The sequence below is a fragment of the Megalobrama amblycephala genome, linkage group LG22, assembly GCF_018812025.1.
Source record: "Megalobrama amblycephala isolate DHTTF-2021 linkage group LG22, ASM1881202v1, whole genome shotgun sequence".
NCBI lineage: Eukaryota > Metazoa > Chordata > Actinopteri > Cypriniformes > Xenocyprididae > Megalobrama > Megalobrama amblycephala.
Window position 1 is genome coordinate 17,011,879 of NC_063065.1, and position 20,933 is coordinate 17,032,811.

The following is a 20,933-nucleotide window of genomic DNA, read 5'->3' on the forward strand; positions in this document are numbered from 1 at the left end:
CCCTTTAAAAATGATGCAGTTATGCATATAAGGACGGTAGCCACTACCGGTTAGATTGTTGTTGAGACTGAATTTGATCTGATGTAATATCATGCAGGTATTTCTTTACTGAATAAGCAATTAGTTTAGTTATATTTGTTGAAATTAGATCTGCTTTGAATGGTACCTTAGTGAATACAGCATAATTAGTGGTTGCATAGGCTCATGTCTAAATTCATGAGATGTGGGTGTCTAATCGTAAATAAGACTGAAAGTGGAGGCAGGTGGAATCTCATTGCTGACAAGGTAGTGGCTGGTGTTGGAGTGAATCACTCACATCCCCCTCCATGTGAGAAATGGATCTTGTCATCAACAGGGCTCATATCCACTGCTTTTAACATCTATATACCTCTGGGTGCTCTAAACACCTTTACGTATTAATTCAATGTGCATTCATTTCCATGAAGCACAGTGAATTTCTGCTGCTAAAACTGACTTATCCATGTGTGTGTGTCTCAGTACAAAATGTGTTTGAAAATGATTGATGGCTGCAAGAGTTTGCGCTTTACATATGTTTTAAATGGTGGTTAAATTCTGAAAAGCATGCATTGACAATTCCTGAAAATTTAAGAAGGCTTTTAGATATTCATTCATGAGCCCTGTGCCATCTCGTAAAGACATAACAATACAGTTTAATCAGTGACTGTACTGATTGTCTGCACTATGGCATTTCAGGGATTGGTGCTCAAAAGCAAATTGAGAACCTTAAACATGAAAGAGATGAAGAGTGAAAGAATTGAAGTGATCAAGCATCTGGCTCATCCCTCAAGAATAACGGCTCTAAAAAACCATCGTTGCATATGGTATGACTAAACGCTGTTAAATTAATGCACACTTTAATTATCTCTGACATGCTGCAAGACAACGTCGATTTTTCTCTGTCTGCCAAACAGCAAACTCATCTACATATAATTTTTTTTGTACCATATGCAGTCTGGTTTAGTGCACAAAAGAGCTACAGAATTGATCATCAAGGCTTTTATTCATACTGCACATATTAACAACAGGTTACAGTATTTGCTAGCAATGAAGCTTTTAGACCGTTTCTGAGAAGTTACTGTGAGCAGCACAGCAGCAGTGTTTTATTCCTCAGTGATTGAGTATTTTTTTGAACAAATTGATTTTGGATGATTCAATGCTCATTCATAAAGAGATTTTTGTTTAGTTCCTGAATAAATAAGCATTTTTTTAACAAATTGGTTGAATGAATGATTCAGTGACTCATTCGTAATGACCTACTTGCACAACACATTATGCTTATGCATATAGCATAAGATGGCTAAATGTTAATTGTCCGGATTAGTTTGGACATGAATACCATTTTCAACATTGTTTATATTCTAAGAGCTTCAGGTGATTGCTAATATCATTTGTCGAAAGCATAATCTAGAGGTGGAACAATTCTGCTACATTTGAATGACCTGAACCAGGATATATTGATTTATGTGTGGGAATGACTTTGACACTTCTGTAATACTAAGCATTCCCTGAAATGTTCTATCTCTCAAAATCAATTTTCATTTTCCACTTTGTCCCCCAACCAATAATAAAATTAATCTAAACCCAAGTGTAATACAGAAACTGATATCATTTCCCTGGATAAATGTTTTCTCTTTAACCTTCCAATTAAATCCATGAGTGTATTAAATGAGCTTTAGGACGAGTTATTGATTGATCACACTCTTCAAAGAATCACTACATTAAACGCACTAAGAGTTAAGAAAGAAAACACAGCAAGAGACTGAATTGGCTGAATGTTACCAAGAATTCCCCTCAAAGAACATGCAAATGAAGGTCACTGTGAAGTGTTGCGAGGCAAGCGTGATTGTTAATATTCTCAGCTATGGCACCTTGCGCATAGATAAACCCCTGATGATCCATCAGACATCCACTTTGACGAATGACTTCACTCTGCATTCATTAGAGGAGATGGAGATCTTAAGATGCAAAACCATAGGAAACAAAAAAAACCCTGCAATATCGTTCAGGACACACGGAGCCCCATTAACCTCCTCTGCAGGTATTTATCTTTATTATCATCAAGCGAATTATAATTTGTCAACATGGTCCTGATGCCGGTAAACACAGCGTTTAACCTTAAGAACTTTTATAGGATTACAGAAGATCAAATATTGTTTTAAGTACACAAATACTTTTGTCAGAGTGAGTCTTGGGGGGAAAACAGCAAGATAAATGGTTTGAAATATAAGTTCTGGTGCCCTCTGTCTGGGAAATCTATAGTTTTATGTATGAATAATGACAGTAATAATAAATCAAATCTCCCCATAATTTCAGTATAAACTTTTTTCCTTTTTTCGGTTGAGTGAGAATTGAATGTTCCTGACTTTCATAGTTAAATATTGCGGAAATTGCATGATTGCTGGTTCAAGGTTTCAATCTCTGTGCTTTTAATTTTTCTGAAGGACTGTTCCTTTTAAAGCCTTGTTTCATGTTAAGTTAAATGATTTAATAGCATTTAGTCTTCTGAACTACTCAAACAAGCTGATGTCACACTGATTGCATAACAACTGAATAAAAGTTATGCTTTTAAAAAAATAGCTATAATTTCAATTAAGTTCTCAAAGCTCCAAGTCAGAGGTAACACAAAAGTAGAATTTGAAAAGTCAATGACAGCTTAAAGTGACCATGATGGCCAAGCTCCTGTGCTATATTCCTAGTCTTCCGGAAGCCTATGACATACCTTTGTGAAAAAAAAGTTTGTAAACTTGTAGTGTACTTCAAATCTTAAAAGTATATTTTTAAAAAGTAACCTTAATTCTAATGGTGTTGGAAGAAAAGGTTCTATACAACCGTAAGGGGTTCTATCAGACACTTAAATATAATAGAACTATTTAGGGGTTCCCATATATAGGATCTTTTTTTTTTTCAATATTATTGAAATAAAAGGACAGTTAAGTCTTCTTAAAGGGAGTACACTTTCATGATTATGTTTCTTAATCAGTTGTCCTCATTTGTCTCAGGAAACAATATATTAGATAAGTTTCAGTCTAACTTTAGACCACATCATAGCAGTGAGATTGCACTACTCAAGGTGTTGAACAATTTTCTCCTTGCTTTGGATTCCAGTAAACTGTTGTTTTAATGTTAGTATCTTAGTTCTGCATTAGTCTCAGTTGATCACGCTGTCCTTGGCATTCAGGGCACTGCCTCACATCATATTTCTCGTATAGATCTGTAAAGGTGATTATTGGAAATTCGTCCTCTCCCTCTGCACCGCTCACCTGTGGGGTACTTCAGGGGTCCCTGTTGGGACCAATTATATTTTGTCTATACATGCTCCCCTTGGCTTCTATAATGAGGAAATATATTTCATATCATTGTTACTCTGATGATCCTCAGATTTACATTCCTCTGAGTTCTGATTGCTCTTATTCTGCCCTTTTTAAATGCTTTGAAGATATTAAATGCTGGACTGTGAGAAACTGTCTTCAACAAAATGAGAACAAACTGAGATTTTTGACCCCCTGGTGCTGTCTCTGATATCACTAGTAAGATATCCTGTCATTAAACATTAATCCTTTTCCTAAAAACTTGGGTGTGATCTTTGACATGGATCTAAATTTTGAAAAACAGATATGTGCTGTGGTGAAGAGCAGTTTTTTCCAACTAAGGCAAATAGTAAAATGAAAACCTTTGCCCTCACTTGGGCATTTCACCGGTCCAAGCATCAGTGCTATATAGGGTCCATTTTAAGATTTTATTTGTTTTCAGAAAGAATTCAAACATTCTTTACATTTTTTTTACCATGCTCTCACTTAAAGTTTAATGGGGATCATGCTTTTTCTGTAGCTGGCCCTATCTGCACCTTCCCTTCTTGTTTTTAAATCACGCCTGAAAACATATCTGTATTATTTGGCTTTTGGGTGATTTGTATAAGAACACTATGAATTCTCATTGTATGGGGAAAAAAAAAAAAAAAAAACTTGTAAGGGATCTTTATAATATATCTTTTTATAGTGCAGAAGAAATTCATAAATGTTTGAAATGAAAAGTGAGGAAGAACTATGCCTTTAACATCCAGCCCAACTATTTCTCCCTTTTTCACAGTCACACACTTCCCTTTTTCACTCTCACGCCTTTCAACTCCTTTGCTCACCAAAAAAATCTCCTCTGGATTCTTTGGATCTATGAACTAGAGAGTATATTTGACATCTTTCAGAGAAAATTGAGATGCACTCTCAGCAGTAGACCTCTCTCCTCCGAGGAAGTGCATGTAGCTGAATCAACTGTTACTCCACGTGAAGATTAACAATGGATGACTTTTTATACACACATATGCAGCTAGGAGGAATGTGCTTAGAGGACACTGCTAACCACAGGGTCCAGTTCAGTGAGAAAGTAGAAAGAGCAAGTGGTAGAAATCAGAATCTGCTTGACATTTACCCTGATGAGTAGACAGCATGATGAAAGTCCACCCAAAGCCTCACGTCAAGTACCACCAGGACCAATACTCCTCAGTCATTCTTCATTAGGTTGACTTGGTTTCTTTTTGGTCATGTGGCAGTGAAGAGCCAAAGAAATGTCTGTGAAAATTGGACAGAGATGTGATTTGTTTGCCTCCTCAGTCAGGTAATGTTCAGCCCTTTTCCTTCATTTGAAAAACTCCTTTTCTCTCTTTGTGTTAGTTTATTCTGGCCAGCGGCCAGGATGGTAATAGACTAGGGAGTTGTGTTTCATTGACCGCGCTAGAAAAAAAAATGTAAAGAAGGTTTGAATTCTTTCTGAGAAACGCAGCAGATCTGGTTGGCTGTGGGCCATGAGCACTGCGTTCAGATAATTTGTTTTAAAGAGCATCATCTTTATTTCAGCACAGACTTGAATTCAGGCATCTTCTATGTGTGTGTATGTGTGTTTAGGTGGATGTTTCATTATTTTTAGCTCCTGTGTTTGTTTATATCAATTCGTCCTCATTTCCCTCATCCTGTCATTTGAAGTTTTGACAGCACTGAAGGTGTCTGGGTCTTATACTTTACGTCAGGGGAGATACATCTCGTATATAATAAAATGCCATCCAAATGAAAACAGATTGTGAGGCCAACCATGCAGCACCTTGGGCCTCCATTACTGGGTTGGCTTGCTGAGCGCAGAAGACGGATGAGACTATTCATTTTGAGTGCCGAACGGCCTCCCTGCGTAAGTGGAGCATGCAGCAAATGCATGCTGTTGAACACAGCCCCAACATCAGCTAGTGAAATTAGTTTTGTAATGAGTGTTTAAAAAAGAAGTGATGCCCTGAATAGGAAGGTTTGTTGCATATGTTGTTTTTTGACTGGGATGCTGGCATGTTGGGCCGTAAAACATAGTCTATTTGTGGCGTAAATGGGCACAAAGGGTTTAATTTTTGCAGCATAAAATATTTGAGCTTTGCACCATTAAACTTCGTTGAATTGTATCCCTGTATATGCAAATGTTTACTCCTATAGAGAGTAATAGTTGAATATAAAACAGCAGACTGATTACATCAATTAGCTCATAATGTGTTCCATATGATATTGATATTTACACATTTACATTTTAAGAGACAGAATTTTGTGAATAACTCACTTGATAAAGACTCTTCAGCATAAAACTTTAAAATTAAAGCCAAAAAAATATTAAAATATCAGTTCTGATTATTTATTTATTTATTTATTATTATTGCCCATTATTTATTTTAGAAACAGTTTTTAGTATTATTCTAACATTCAAAAGTTTGGGATCTTGAATGTTTTTGAAAGAAAACTCTTATGCTCACCATGGCAACATTTATTGATCAAAAATACAGTAAAACAGTAATATTGAAAAATAACAGCTACATTACACACTAACTAAAGTTAAAAAAGTTAAATCATAATCAACCACTGCTTTAATAGAAATCTTTTGAAACATTATAAATGTATTTACTGTCACTTTTGATTAACTTAATGCATCATTGCTAAATAAAAGTATTAATTTCTTTAAAAAATAATAATAATAATAGCGGCTCCATTAAACATTACCAAGTTGGTTATAGAGCAGCTCAAATACAGCATTAACCAGCATGAACCAACCTGAACCAGTATGAACCTGTAGTATCCAGGTTAGCCATAGAAATCTTTTAGTTTAGTACTTTTTAGTAACCAGGAATCTTGCTGTTTCATTGCAAAATAATATGCATTGTCATTATGCAAAGGTTCTCTAGAAAAACATTTCCTTATTTTAGTGAAATATTGTGAGATCATTTTCATGTGTTTTTGTGTGCTTTGCAGTCTCAGCTATATTGCACCGACCATTTTGTGAATGAGGAACTGTCTGATTAAATTTCCCATTCTTGCTTAAAGAAAGATTTATTCCTCTAATTGGTGGTTTGAATAAAGTTGTGCTGTTTCTTTTCTCCAAAAATGAATATACTGTATATTTCAAAGTACCAACCTCTATATTTGATTTTTTTTTTTTTTTTTTTTTTTTTTTAATTAAGAGTCTCTAAATTATAATAACTTCAGGTGATTTCAAACATGGTTTCTAGTTTCTGTGCCTATTTTAAATTACATCTCATATTGATTGCAAATGAAAAAGTCAGAGCTGTGGAGTGTTTTTTAACCTAATCATGTAAAAGTCTTAGAATTCAATGCTATGAAATCCAAGCAAAACCAGATACTACAGCCATATTTAAAATATTTGGAACCATTGAAATACTGTATATAATTCCAGTTTTCATTAAGAGTTCTCATTAACTAACCAGCTGTGTTGTTTGCTCTTGGACTATCCTTCTGACAGACATTAGAAGGAATGTTTACTTGCATTTTGATGCAGTGTTTATTACAGCCATAAATGCTTTTGTCATTGTGGAATACATGATCACCACCCAGTCACCAGAGTTATTCTACACACTTAACCAAGCAGTGTTAATTTTGACAACAAATTTTGATTTAGTTTTAGTCATAGTCTTTTGACTACAGTGGCATTTAATTTGTCATATTTTAGTCATCAGTTTTAGTCTAGTTTTAGTCGACTAAATCTACAGTAGATTTAGTCGACTGAAATCTAATTTAGTTAATTAGTTAGATAATAAAATGTGTTCTTACAACCGTCTAAAACATTACCTTATAGACATTATATAGTAAACATTGTCATAATTCATCAACTTTAGCTCATCGCTTGGCATAAATGTGCACTATTCATTAATTGCGAAGCAGTCTGAAGTGCTGCTGGACGAGCCTGTAGAGTGCGCAACAGCGCTGCTTTTCCCGCTGTTAGATCAGCATGTTACACTTCAAATTTGCGCATCTTCCAGACAGGACAGCAGTCCTGACTGGATATCTTCCCAAATCGTCCCTCTCTATCATTTTCGTCTCATTTTTATTTGTTGACAAAAATTTGAGTAGATTTTAGTCCTAGTTTTAGTCATTTAAAACGCATTTTTATTTAGTCATCGTCTCGTTTTCGTATGTGAAAAAAATTTTGACAAATTATGACGACAAATTATTCGTCAACGAAATTAACACTGTAACCAAGTTTGAAATGTAATTTACTCTCTTTGTCCCTTAGTGGCAATAAAACCCTAATTTTATGCATCATAATTTGACCTGCTGTGATTAACGGCCCTGATCAAAATGGGCCATCCATAAAGCATGAGACGGGGAACATCAGATGCGTGATTCGATCAAGTCTTCTAAAACTGACTTCACAGAGTTTTTGTTCATTTATAGTCAAATCAATCAAATCTTCACCTTGAAGTGTCAGAATGGCATATCAATTGCACACTGTAGAATAATGCAAGCAGTTGCATAACTCAGATATGGTGATGTTATGTAAAATAACTTAAAACTTCAATCTATGTGTTGATTCTTTGTAAAAGGTGCAGTATGTGATTTCCAAGAATCATTGTTAAACACTGTTGATATTTGAAATCAACCCAAACAAACACCCCCGAAATGCACGAACATGCAATGCAAGAGTGGATGTTTACTTATCATAGCTGAAGTGGAGCAAAATAATGCTTTGTGATAAATAAAGCGAAAATGACAAACGAACAACAAGGAAGCCCAAAAAATGAACATAGAGTAAACAAGAGTACAAGTGAGATTTCGTTGTCTGGAGATGTCTGGAGCACACCAGCTCCAGACATCACACTCAAAACCAACGTTACTCACGTATGGAGCAGAAACAACTCAACCTCGGCGTCCATTTTCAAGCCTTCCCGCTTAGGTCTCTCCAGCGCTGGTAAGCTTTTCTAATATTATTGCGGGTCCTAAAGCTCTTGCCTTGATCGTAACTGAAATCGCATAGCCGAGTTTGATCATGCGGATGAGCCAGAGGGACAGGGTGGGAAACATTAAACAAGTTTCCAGACTCCGAGCCAACGGGACCAATGGCGCCACAGATGTTCCCGGTGTGGGACAGCAAGGCGGAGCAACGGGACCCGACTTGGACGGCAGTGCGGCCCAAAGTGGGGTCATGCTCTGCGAGGTGACAGGATGGACTGGGTGGAGGCTGCTGCTTGGCAGACTTTGCAGGGGTGGAGTACGACGCGGGCGGGCACCCTCAGCGACGAGCAGACGAAGGAGCTGGGGCTGGCGGAAGGATGTGGGCAGCAGCAGGCTGCCGGGGAAGGATATGATTTATTGCCTCCGTCTGCTTCTGTGCGGCCAAGAACTGCTGGGCAAAGCTCTCGACTGCTTCGCCGAACAGGCCGACCTGCGACATGGGGGAGTCCAGGAACCAATATTTATCAGTCTTCCTCATGTCGGCCAGGTTCAGCCAGATGTGGTACTGCTGGACCACTAAAGTGGCCATCGCCTGATCAATGGAGTGCGCTATCACCTTAGTTGCTCGGAGAGCGAGGTTGGTGGCAGTGTGCAGCTCCCCCAGAAGTTGTTGATCAAGACCACCCTGGGGTATCTCCATGAGTGCCTTGGTCTGGTAGACCTGCAGCAACGCCATGGCATGCAGGGCAGAGGCGGCCTGTCCACAGGTTCTGTAAGCCTTCTCCATTAGGTTGGAGGAGAATTTACAGACCCGGGATGGGAGACGCGGATCACCCTGCCAGCTAGTGGCCATCGGACACAACTGCATCGCGATGGCACGCTCAACTGGGGGGATCCCAGTGTTCCCCTTAGCTACCCCGCCATCCAGGGTGGTGAAGGTGGAAGAGGGACCAGACCGACTTCGAACAGAAAAAGGTGTCTTCCATGATCTGGTCACCTCCTCATGCACCTCTGGGAAGAATGGCACTGGAAACCAATCATCCAACCGAGAAGGCTCGGGATGCGGTGGAGGATTTCACTCGAGCCCGACCTTCTTGGCGGCCCGGGAAAGGACGGAATGACATCTTTAAAAAACGCAGTGTCCGTCTGTGAAGCTCTTTCTTTTAAATTTACTTTTTGTACAGTGCTGAAGCACACGGGATCAGCCGCGGTGCGGTTGTAGGTTCACACTGGTCGCCTGCAATCAGCACACACAGAGAAAACTGGCCCAAATCACAGACCTGACCAGCAACAATCAAAGGCTTGCTGTAAAAACAGTAGTTGAGAGCTTTGAATAAGCTTGCGGCTGCCGCTGTAAAGTGCCGTTCCACCAACACTCTCCAACAAAGAGGCTCCCAAAGATTCGACTTTACACTGTAAGGCGATCTTCTTTTAGCAACAGGAACACAAGTGCATGGCTCCAAAGCGCGAGCACACCCGCTTCCGCATTTATACCAGCTTGTGTGGGCAGTGCATGTGACCAAAGCTCGTACGCCAATGTCCATTGGCTCGTTTAGTTATACTCAAAGGTGATAGGGCTCTCTTGCGATTTCCCAACTCGTTGGTTCACTTCTGACGCGTGAAGAACTGAAAGGGAACATAAATTACATTTAAAAAATTCATCAACTCACACATCAGTTTTGGTAAAGAGAAGTTCAGGAATGCTCGCTTGACATGTGAGAACCAATGAGGTGCATTCTTTAAAAAGTGGTTCGGAGCATGTATCAAAATGCCAAAGTCACGTGAACCATTGAAATTTCGATGATACACGCTCTGAACCACTGATTCGAAACAAAAGATTCATAAAGCTTCAAAGCTTCATGAAGCAGTGTTTTGAAATTGTCCATCACTAGATATTTTTGAATAAAGTTATTTTGATTTTTTTTTTTTTGCCGCACAAAAAGTATTTTCATCACTTCAAAACATTAATATTGAACCACTGTAGTCACATGAACTGTTTTAAATATGTCTTTAATAGCTTTCTGGGCATTTGAAAGTGTAAATTATCTTGCTGTCAATGGAAGCCTCACTGAGCCATCAGATTTTATCAAAAATAATTTAATTTGTGTTGCAAAGATGAACAAAGGTCTTACGGGTGTGGAACGACATGAGGGTAATTAATTCATAATTTTTGGAACCCTTTAACATATTTTGCGTCAAAAAGTGTAAACACTTCAAATCTCTTTCCCCAATTACATCACCATAAACTTTTTATTTAAAGATAGACATTGTTTGTTCAGTAAATCACAGTTTAATAATAATAAAAAAAAATGTTTTTTTTTTTCCCCATTGTACCAAAAACATACTGAACCATGGCTAAAAAACAAAGGTACTTACCGAACCGTCATTTTTGTGTACTGTTACACCCCAAGTCTATATATGTTTTGTGTTGGCAAGTCTATACAGTACATACTTGAGGGTGAAATTTTTTAAAATGTCCCCACTCATATAGTGAAAATGACTTGTGAGAACATTTAAAGTGGTCCTCACTTTTTAAAGGACTCGTTAAACAGCCACATCATGTATACATAGGTTGTGTGATGGTTAGATTTAGATTTACATACCATATCTTCACTGTATAAAAAATATTGCTTCTATAAAGATGTCGTCACTAATTTAGTGAAATGTGTGCGTGTGCATGGTATCCGTTCATTATTATGTGCATCTGTTTGTACTTGAAAGCCCTACAATTAAATGCATCTAAAAAAATAACCTAATTTGAACCTGAGCGGACCGGCCCACTGCTGTGATTATGCTATAGAGGAATTTTTAATTAGGATCTTATTAAGAGCTTGACAAACATGATTTGATTTAGAATCTGCATGTGGATGGTAATTATAGCTCACACTTCTGCATAAACTTGATTGAGTCAAGGACTTTTCTGAAGAGACCTTGAAATATCCTTTTACTTGCACGAGTTGCGTGTGCAGGTATGAAACTTCAGAGAGGTTGTATAAATATGAAAGGTCATTTCTAGTGTTGGGTAGTACGTTGTCAAGTCATATTTATTTATATAATACTTTCCCAGCCAACATAAATATGTTCTAAAATGTTTCGCTATCGTTCCCATTAAGTTATTAAAACATTATTTCTGCATTTTCTCTGAATATTCAATAGGTTCAGTTTTTAAATGTTTTTAAAAAGATTTTTCTTGGTTATATAGTAGTAGTAACATTTAAAAAATATTAGATTAGATGAAAACCCAACTAAAATGTTTTAGTACATGTTTATTGAACAACATATAAAGTTTTTGTGCTGACGTTTTGAGAACATTTTAAAGACCATATACCTTTTAATGTTAATAATGGAATAATGTTTGTTTATAACTTTGAGAGAACCATGTCAGAATATTGAAAAGTACTGAGAACATTCCCTCTTAGTTAACTAATTCAATTCTGGCTGTAAAGCAGTTCTACAGAAAACAATAGTGTCATTATTCAGCTCAATTTAGTTCAGTGTTGTCCCAATTCAGTTCAATAACTGTGTCAACGTTGCAAAAGTTCATCAATTATGGAACAAGTAAATTCAGCTATATAAGCAGCTCTACAGAAGGCAAATAATATCATTATTCAGTTCAAGTCAGTTCAGTGTTGATTTATTTCAAATTTAGTTTCATTATCTAGTTCAGTTTAGTTCAAATTTTGTTTCCATCCAATAGTGTCTGTACAGCTAAATCGATAATATTACTGAATTTTAATTAGACCCCCCCAAGAAATGAATAAAGAATATCTTTGTAATGAGGTTTTTATCCATCTATCTTTTTTATCTTTTATAAACAAAATCATTGTGAATAAAAATGTAAAGACTTGTTCTTGTCTTGCTCCTTCGCTGTTCTCTTTAAGAGTGTCAGTGAGATTGAAGACGCGCATTTTGCACATCTGACGTGCTCTAACCCCTGCTTGGTGATTTATTAAAATATGTGGCAAGTGTTCATTTATAGGGCAACCCAAAGGTCATGTTCATAAATCTGCCTCCTGATTAGCTACTCACTATTTTCAATTAACAAACTTTAATCGCTTAAGATAAAGTATGCCCCAATGAGAATGTTATGTTCTCTACATTACTTTAAGTGTTAGTTTTTTATGTGGCATGGGTGTTTATCTCTTCATATTTTTTTGGTGTTGATCAGAATGTAGCATTTTTACATTTACATTTGTTCATTTAGCAGATTATTTTATCCAAATGAGCAAATTGTCATAAGAGTAAACAATATTCATAGTACACAATGCCAAGATTAGTACAAAATTAGATATGTAAGCTTCCTAGAACAGAACTGAAATGCAGAAAAAAGAAGAGAACAATAAAAATAAATATAGCCTATTTAAGAAATAACTAATTTATACATTTTTTATTAAAAAAAAGATACTCTGTAGAAACAGTGGAAACTGTAACACTATAAATATCACACTATAGATGACACTATAAATAAACGCGTAACCGCTTACTTTAATGCCCTCCGTGTTTACTTCCTCATGGCAGCGTGTTGTGTGTGTTGCCAAGTCCACAATTTCCCCGCAGAATTTGGTTACTTTTTCACTGTTGCTGCGGGTTGTTTTGCAACTCCGTGGGTTGAAGTGAAAACATTAACCCCCGGAACGTAATTTTAACGGGGTTAATCCACGGAACACGATTGGGCTAGTTTTGGACTAGTTTTAAGAAGTAATTGAGTGGATTTTGTGGTAAAAACCTGGCAACCCCGCTTGTATCATTCTTTTGTACATGCATGTCAGTTCAGAACCATGATCTGTTCATACTTGAAATCTGATATTGGCGACATTTAAAACAATAATGTAAACGGCTATTAAAAAAATATCAGAATTGAGCATTAAGGCTTGCAGTGTGAACATAACCTTAGTTTGATTCTCATTGTTTCCTGTTTTTCCTTTCTGTTTGCTTGATTTCTAAGTATGTTTGCATTTGTTGTCATATCAATTCATTAGTTGATTAATTAGTCCCCACCTGTTCCTTGTTTTCCTTAACCTGTGTATATATACAGCCCTCATTTTCAGTTGGTTTTTGTCCGTTCTCGTTGGTGTATAGTTTGGTTTGTCTTCTCATGAGTGCTTTTGTTCCTGTCCAGTGTTCCAGAGTGGTTGTTATTTTTGATCTGTTGTTAAAGTTGACTGCTGCAAATATATCCTGCCTCTACTCACCCTTCTTGTAAACAACAATGACAGAAACAGTGGAAATAATTGAAATTTCTGCAAAAAAAAAAAAAAAAAAAAAAAGGTTACTAAGTACATTATAAACCAAGTAAATTATAAGCACTGCATTAAGCAATGCTTCTTGGCATGAGTAGTTCTTTCCCTCATTAAAGCTGTTAAAACATAGACTTGTACATTTGTGTGTTTTGTCTCTTTGGGGTTTTTTTTACACTTGCTTCAATCAAGTGTTGTGATTTATCTCAGAGCTGGTTAAACTAGTCATTTTATTCCTACTGTTCAAAAGTTAAGGGTCAGTTTTGAGAAAGAAATAAAATACTTTGATTCAGAAAGGACTCCTTAAAAGGATAGTTCACCCAAAAATGAAAATTTGATGTTTATCTGCTTACCCCCAGCACATCCAAGATGTAGGTGACTTTGTTTCTTCAGTAGAACACAAATGATGATTTTTAACTCCAACCGTTGCCGTCTGTCAGTCAAATAATGGGAGTGAATGGGAACTCGATCAATAAGAGTCAAAAAAACTTGCATAGACAAATCCAAATTAAATCTTGCGGCTTGTGACGGCACATTGATGTCCTAAGACACAAAATGAATGGTTTGTGTGAGAAATCAAACAGTATTTATATTATTTTTTACCTCTAAAACACCACTATGTCCAACTGCGTTCAGCACTCAGTTAGTGAGGTCTGATCGCGCTCTGACAACAGAAGTGATGTCTCGATTAATTTGGATTTGTCTATGCAAGTTCAATTGACATTTATTGATCGAGTTCCCATTCACTCCCATTATTTGACTGACAGACCGCAACGGTTGGAGTTAAAAATCATCATTTGTGTTCTACTGAAGAAACAAAGTCACCTACATCTTGGATGTGCTGGAGGTAAGCAGATAAACATCAAATTTTAATTTTTGGGTGAACTATCCTTTTAAATTGATCAAAAGTGACATTAAAGACGTTTATAAAGGTCTATATTTAAAATAAATTCTATTCTTTTGAACTTTCTATTCATCAAAATATCCTGAAAATGATCAGTTTCCACAAAAATAATGGCCAGCAGCAAATCACTTGAAATCAGCATTAGAATGATTTCTAAAGGATCATGTGACACTGAAGACTGCACTGTTATCCCGGATAAGTTGAATTTACTTAAAAAATTTGAGGAAACTGGTTGCCCTAAATAAATTAAGTAATGATTAAGTAATGTGAACTTAAAAATTCAAGTTCATTTAACTTAAAATGTTTTGTAATATTAATTACTTTGTAGTTATTACACATAGTATATTTAAGTTCAATGTACTAAGCAAGTTAATTTATAGCAACTTCTATTTTACTACAAAATTAAGAAAAAAAGCAAATAAAAGGTACATTCATTCAATTTTATGTTTTATTTTAATTCAATTCCAAATACAACAACATTTCATGTCCTGAAAACATTTCCTTATAAAACGTGAAAAAACTAGTTTTAACAAATCAGCTTATTGTTAAGCACATGAATAGTCTATCTCAGAATCACAACAAATTGCATCAAAACTATATGGTTTGTTCACACTCCTGAGTTCACAATAGTGGCAGTATTCCATTTTAGGTGCCAGCTCACATTTTCCTAGGTTGAGCATAACTTGCTGAATAAAATATAAAGTATGTTTCATACAGTTAGGGTAGTCCAGTTGCAGGGCATAAATCAGTCAGAAAAAATCCATCACCAAACATCCTTCCAAGACGATCTTCACTCATGATGGGTTTAGCTGAGCACTTTATAGATCAACACAGAGGATTGCTTAAATTTAACTTAAATTTATTAACTAACTTAAATTTATTAACACATCCAAATTACATCCATTACATCCACAATTTAGTAGACTATACCTTTATATATTTTATAAGTAATGCAATCAAACTTAAATATTTTAAGTATATTGTAATTATATAGTTTAAGTAAATATAAAATCCGGGCTAAGAGTGTGGAGTAATGATGCTGAAAATACAACTTTTCACCATATGAATAAATACATTTTAAAATATATTCAAATAGAAAGCAGTTATTTGAAATTGTAATAATATTTCTCAATATTACTGTATCTATCAAATAAATGCAGCCTTGGTGAGCATGAGACGTCTTTCATAAACATTCTTGAAACTTCAGAAAATTCTAACCAGCCCTAAACTTGAATGGCAGACTTTAATATTTTAAAACATCTTTCAAGAAAATGATTTTGAAAAAAATACTTCCAGAAGCTGCTGAAAAAGTGTCACTAATGAATGATTGATTGATTTGTACAGATAAGCCCTGATTGAAATTACCAGTCATTACCAATGCAGCCGTTATAATGTAGTTTCTTCCATTGTGTATTTATCATTACTCTGCTGTTATCTCTGATTTCCTCTAATAGAGATAAAGCGTTTCATCCCCTACAAAACAAAAATACTATGCTTTAGTACAATTACCAGATGATTTATTAAACTGCTATTGTCCACTTTGGGTGTAGATAACAATCATTAATCCAATTAGTGATGAGCCACTAGAGCCTGGACGACTCTGGAGAGCAGGTTTCGTCATTAAAATGATTAAGCCCACATACAAGTGTCTCTTACGCACATTTATCAGTGAAGATTAAGGGAGTAGATGAGATGAATCTTGTTTCAGAGTGTTTTTAGGTGGTTGGTTAGACGTTGAAAAATATAGATGCTCGTTACGGATAGTTATTTCTGTTACAATCGTAAAGAACATAAGTGCCACTCGAGCCATTTCTTTTTCTCCTAAGCACTCAACCAACCAAATGCAGCTGAAATAGCTGTTAACAAGCTATTTTGCTGCTGCAAGTACAAAAGCAAGGTGAAGACAGCCTTTTTCCTAGTATACATCCTTATTATCTCTACATTAAAGGTAAGGTCAAACTGGACAACTGGTATACAGTACCAAATATAGAATACACTTTAAAAAATCAATCATTACATTCTTCAAAAAGCTTATGCCATATGTCCCTATTACGCCTTCCCTATTCTACTAACGGAAAAAAAAAAACTGGCACTGCGTTCGTTCTGTAAGTAGAATAGGGAAGGCGTAGGACATACAGCGTAAGCGTTTTGAAGAATGCGGAAAGCGGAAGCACGTACAAGGCGATGATCTGTTTATATAAAGCATATACAGTTTTTTTTTTTGTTTTTTTTTTAATGGCCGATCATTTCGCTAGATAAGACCCTTATTCCTTGTCTAGTATTGTTTAAAGCCCTTTGAAGCTGCACTGAAATTGTAATTTTGACCTTCAACCATCTGGAGGCCATTGAAGTCCACTATAAGGAGAATAATCCTGGAATGTTTTCATCAAAAACCTTAATTTCTTTTCGACTGATGAAAGAAAGACATGAACATCTTGGATGTCATGGGGGTGGTTAAATTAGCAGGAAATGTTTATTTAAAAGTGAACTAATCCTATAACCATACCACTAAACCTGTCCCTAACCTTACCCATATCCCACCTCAATAGCAGAAAGTGTTTTGCAATACAACATGAACACAATAAGATACTGTATAGAAGTCAAAATTGTGACCAAATTATATTTCAGTCTTTTTACTTCAAAATATCACATTTAGTTCATTGTGCACTTGCAATTTATTTGTAGTTAATTGTGAAATTTATTAGCAATTTCTGAGTGAATTGTTTTCACTCTGTTAATCGTAATAACCGCTAATATAGATGTATTCTACCAGACCAAAGACAAACATGATTAAAAAAGGTTCAGTAAAGGCTGCTGTACTATAACTCTCCAGAATGATTGAAAAGTAAATGTTTAACAGTGTTTACCCTGTATGAGCGGTGAACACATGTTAAAGCAAAGACATTATGCCTTACTTTAAATAATGCTTGGGAACCGTGAATTTTCTACTAACACTCTCACTATATTAAATTCGTATAATATTGCTTTACATAATCTGTTTCCCTGTTTGTTTATTGTTTATAACTCCAAAAGTTTCTGTTGTTTCACCGTCTTTTTTTGCCCTAAGGCGTCAAGTCCATTTGGGGTCAAGGTGGCCCATAGCCCATGGAAAGCGGGTCACAGAAAGTAATTAAAGTACCCTGTAATCTGTAATGGCTTTACCGACTGATGGTGTTTGTGGCATTTCTGCTGTCCAGTCTAATTTCTTTCCTAGTAATTTTTTTTTGTCTGTCATATTGCGGGTCAGAGACATGAATGTGTGAGGTGAGGTTAATGTTCTGACCTCCAAATGGCATCTAAAAGGATTTATTGGGCTGACAGGCTGCTTAGCACCTGCCAAAAGGACAAGAACGGCTGGGCAAAGAGGGAACATTATATAATTTGCAAGCAGAGAGAGTGTAACATTAAAGGGGTTCATATCATAAGAATATTCCTTGATGTTTTGAAATAAGAGCTTGATGTATTATGAAAACATACTGAAACTCCCTAGTTCATTAGGAACTTCTTTAACTTACTGGTGATGACAGACAGATGAATACATTGACACATGACCACTTACACATTGAAATGATTGATTTAAATTATTGAATGAATAAATAAAATATATTCTCTAAAATATCTCCCCGAAAGGTCATGCCTTTACCCTCTTTACATATCAATAATCTCCAGAAAGGTATCATGTTAAGTGCCAATTTCAGGCAAAATGGTAATTGATGCTATTTTTCTTGTCTAGACAGGTCTTTTAGATAACATTATGGAAGGAATAGTTTTTATTGGGCAAAAGAATAGAAGTCGTGCACAGTGCACTTTTCTTTTCATAGCTGGCAATAAATGGTTTTGCAGTGTTATCAATATTTCATTGTGGAAGTTGCAAATCTTCTCAGACACAATGCTTTGCTGAAGACTGCTCTCTTGCGCTCTCTCTTTCTCTCATTCTTTATTTTTCTTGCTGTAAATACAACAAGGACCATATGAGTCGAGGAGTCTCTGAGTCCCAGACCTTAATTAAAGCTGTTTGTTTTGTTTTCATCATATTCCATCATCATGCAATGAGCAGAAATAGGCACAGAAAGGGAAAAAAGAGATTCCTGTATGTAGGGGGTTTATACCATGCTGGAGTTCATTTTTAACACAAGTATAATTGGCTCACTTATCAATCTATGATAATCAATCATATGTGAAAACCCATCGTTTTATATTAGTTTTTATAAGGTTGAAAAAGGCCATATGCTTCAAATTGCTGCCTTTGTTTAACCATAATTTGTCTTTTTGAATGATTTTTGAGAAGTTCAATGTTCTAGAGCTAACAGTGTTTAATTGTTTTCATTTGAGTGAGATCGAAGTAATTATATGTCTTGAAATTATCCGTAATGTGATGTTTTTTTTTCGTTTTATCTCAGCAAGGCATGTCAGTGGAGAAATGTAACCTGTCTAGATACAAAGGGAATGATTAATGGAAGATTCAGCACTGATTTCTTTATCAAAAGGACCTCAACTTCCATATGAGTTTGAAATATTAAACATAAAAATATTAAATATAAAGCCGGCGGCAATGGCCTCATGGGCAACGCGCCAACATGTAGCACCAATGCACTTCGGGCGACCCGAGTACGAGTCCCATCTCGTGGACCTTTCCTGATCCCGTCCCCCTCTCTCTCTCCCACTTCGCTTCCTGTCTAATCACTGTCCTATCATAATAAAGGCAAAAGGATGGACACCAGGCTTGTGCGTCATGCAGAAATGATTTGAGAATGCCTTTTTGAGGTAGCAAACAGGATTAAGAAGTGTAATTTGAATAAAATTAAAAGTACTTTTTTATAATATATTATATATATATATATATATATATATATATATATATATATATATATATATATATATATATATATATATATATATATATATATATATCAATATACAGTGCCCTCCACAAATATTGGCACCCTTAGTAAAGGTGGTCCTTTTGATCTTTCATTCAAAAAATTCACAAAAGTCTAACCTCTCATCGAAGTAAAACAATTGAAAGTGGGGGGAAACTCACATTATGAAATAAATTGGTTTTTCTCCAATAAATGTTTGCCACAATTACTGGCACCCCTAGAAATTCTTTATAAGTAAAATATCTCTGAAGTACATTCCCATTCATATTTACATATTTAGCACACCAGGGAGCACACTAGGAGCATGAAATTGTCCAGCCATGACTTCCTGTTCCACGGGAGTATAAATATGAGGAAACACAAAGGCCAAATTCTTATAATCATTCATTACAATGAGAAAAACCAAAGAATATAGTTCTGATGTGCAGCAAAAGATTATTGAGCTTCACAAAATAGAAAATGTCTATAAGAAAAAAACTAACACATTGAAAATCTCCATTTCCACTATCAGGGCAATAATTAAGAAGTTCCAATCAACTAAAAATGTTACAAATCTGCCTGGAAGAGGACGTGTGTCTATAGTGTCCTAATGCACGGTGAGAAGGAAAGTTTGAGTGGCCAAAGACTCTCCAAGGATCACAGCTGGAGAATTGCAGAGATTAGTTGAGTCTTGGGGTCAGAAAGCCTAAAAAAAAATTATCAAACAGCACCTACATCCCCACAAGTTGTTTGGGAGGGTTTCAAGAAAAATCCTCCTTGCTCATCCAAAAGCAATCTCCAGTATATTCAGTTGTTCAGACAAGACAAAAGGGACCTGCTTCTATGGTCAGATGAAACTTTTAAAAAAAAAAGAGCTTTTTGGCAGCAAACCCACCAGATGGGTTTGGTGCACACATGGATAAAGTACCCCATGTCCACGGATAAATATACTGCTGGATCGTTAATGTTGCGGGCCTATTTGTTTTGCTGGAGGTCCTGGTCATCTTGTTCAGATACATGGTATCATAGATTCTATCAAATACCAACAGATAAAAAATCAAAACCTGACCGCTTCTGCTAGAAATCCAATAATGGGCCGTGATTGAATCTTCCATCAGGACAATGATCCAGAACAAACATCAAAATCAACACAACAAATTGTGTCTCTGAGCACAAAATGAAGCTTCTGCCATGGCCATCCCAGTCCCCTGACCTGAACCCTAAAGAAAATGAGTGGAGTGAACTGAAGAGAAGCACCACTAACATTGAGCTGGGAATCTGAAGGATCTGTAGAGATTCTGCATGAAGGAATGGCCTCTGATCTCTTCTCAGGTGTTCTCCAAACTCATCAGGCATTATAGGTGAAGACTCAGAGCTGTTATCTTGGGAAAAGGACGTTGCAATAATTGGGTGCCAATAATTGTGGCCAACGTGAACTAGAACAATATTTGTGGAGGGCACTGTATTTAATAAATTAACTTTTATTACAGAGGATATATTATGGCCTTTTACAAAGTCTTGATTTTGTTTTTCACCTCTTTTCCAAGTCTGTCAGTAACACTAGACGGGTTTCCACAAACATACCGTGCCATCTTTAAAGGGCTAGTTCACCCAAAAATTAAAATTCTGTCATTAATTATTCACCCTCATGTCATTCCACACCCGTAAGACCTTCGTTCATCTTTGGAACACAAATTAAGATATTTTT

At 36.1% G+C, this 20,933-nt stretch overlaps 1 long non-coding RNA gene across 2 annotated transcripts in view; it reads left to right on the forward strand.

Moving 5' to 3' along the window:
* The window catches only part of LOC125258487, an 83,585-nt gene that overhangs the window by 19,311 nt on the left and 43,341 nt on the right, over positions 1 to 20,933 (forward strand). Inside the window, exon 1 of one of the 2 annotated variants that reach the window (XR_007182634.1) lies at positions 4,499 to 4,629. The exons of the other annotated variant lie outside the window; for it this stretch is intronic. This is a non-coding gene — a long non-coding RNA (uncharacterized LOC125258487). Of the gene's footprint in view, positions 1 to 4,498; positions 4,630 to 20,933 lie in introns of those variants that run through there. 2 annotated transcript variants of the gene reach the window in all.